The 1,760-nt window shown below is 25.2% G+C and overlaps 1 long non-coding RNA gene across 1 annotated transcript; it reads left to right on the forward strand.

Annotated features, from left to right (window-relative positions):
- Positions 1 to 733: 733 nt before the first annotated feature.
- LOC131625065 (uncharacterized) lies at positions 734 to 1,493 on the forward strand. Its single transcript, XR_009290726.1, has 2 exons — positions 734 to 866; positions 967 to 1,493. It is a non-coding gene; the product is annotated as an uncharacterized LOC131625065 (long non-coding RNA).
- The last annotated feature ends 267 nt before the right edge of the window (positions 1,494 to 1,760 follow it).

The raw sequence follows: 1,760 nt of genomic DNA on the forward strand, positions 1-1,760 counted from the left end.
TTTGGGATAAATTTTTAAAAAATAAAAACAACTTAATAAATAACAATTGAATATTTTGATGAAAATATAATTCTTTTACAAGAGTGTGACATTCTTTTAGGTTTGAAAAACAAAATTATATCTTCATGTGTGACATTCTTTTAGGTTTGAAAATCAAAATTATTTCCTTAAAAATTTTTCGTATGAAAATATAATTCTTTATTATTATTATTGGTCCAAGATTTTAATTTATCGAATGGGATAAAAAAAAAAAGTTGTATATAAAGAAGTAATAGATGGACACAATGCTAGTGTTGGAATGACCAAGACGCCTCAGATGGATATTGTATGAGACATAAAATTGATTATTGGAAATTGAGGTGTTAGCACCTTTTAGGAAGTAAATGAGTTTTTTCCTTTATTTTAGAAAAATGAACTCTATAGTAAAATATATAAGAAAACAATCCATATTTACTTTACAACTAAAATGAAAGAGAGAGAGAGAGAGTCTGGAAAAAAAAAGTTAGAGAGGTGTTTTTTTTACTATACTTATTCAAAGAACCTTTATATATGATTGATAAGTTTTTAATTTTTCCTTTTTTATTAAACGTCATAGAGACAAGCACAATATATAAATAAACATAAGTAATATTAAATAATAGTTATAATTTAATGAAGTGATATTTAATAATAATTTTTGTGAAGTGTCTTTTACAATTCCGCAAGAGTTAGAAATTATTTTATTAGTGTAACTAAGGACAAACTCTATAGTTTATAAAATGAGAAATCATTTGTTACAAAAGGAAGAAATATGGCTAAAATTGTGAAGTTTATTTATATCACTATTATCGTATCTTCTCTACTTTTTGCTGCAACAAACGTTGAATGTAAGTCATTTTTATCCATTTTAATTTTTTTTTATTTAGTTTACACACAATATTTTAACTAATATAATTTACGTTACTTTATCATCTTTTCTTCTTACAGCGTTCTATAGTCGATGTTCTAGTGATTCAGATTGTCTTTTAAATAAGTGTCCACCCTTTCAAATATCAAAGTGTATCAGAAATTGGTGTAGATGTGGATATCCAAAAGAGTTTGAGGAACCTTAAGAACACTTTTTTTTCAACATGTTTTCAAACATTCATTTTTGTATTGGTTGAAATATGTATGAATCCTATTAATTTATGTGTGATCTATTTCTAAAGTGAAGAACCACACATCTTTCAACTAATAAAAAAAAATGAGTGTTTAAGAGAGTGTTGAAAATAGAGTGTTGCTGTCACTTCTCAAAAGAGTTTATACCGTCTTAAATTTGTATACAGGATCATTTTCCAAGAGAGTAGCCCATTTCACTGCAACAATTGTGTTGTCACTTAGCTTTTGTGTTTGTGTTGGCACCCAATCGTTTGATTTTTATTTTCTCATCTAATTCAAATAGTTGTATTTTATTTGTATGACTTTGTAATCTAAGATGATGGCTATGAAATAAAAGAAGGTATTAATTAATATTATTTTAGACTATCGTTTACTTTATTAATTTTAGGTATCAATTCATGCATTTTAATTTTTTATACACTCATTATGATCTATCTGTTTATTAGTATTTTTAGTAAATCAAACTAGAACTTTTCGTTTGCTTATAGGGTTAAATTCGAAAAAATTCAAAAAAATATTATGCAAAAAAATTGCTAGTCTTGAGAAACTGTGTGATTGATTAAGTTTTGATGATTGAAAAGTGGAAGAAGAATAATAAAAGTTTTATTCGAAAATGACATAAA

The sequence above is a fragment of the Vicia villosa genome, unplaced genomic scaffold (genome assembly GCF_029867415.1).
Source record: "Vicia villosa cultivar HV-30 ecotype Madison, WI unplaced genomic scaffold, Vvil1.0 ctg.000182F_1_1, whole genome shotgun sequence".
NCBI classification, from domain to species: domain Eukaryota; kingdom Viridiplantae; phylum Streptophyta; class Magnoliopsida; order Fabales; family Fabaceae; genus Vicia; species Vicia villosa.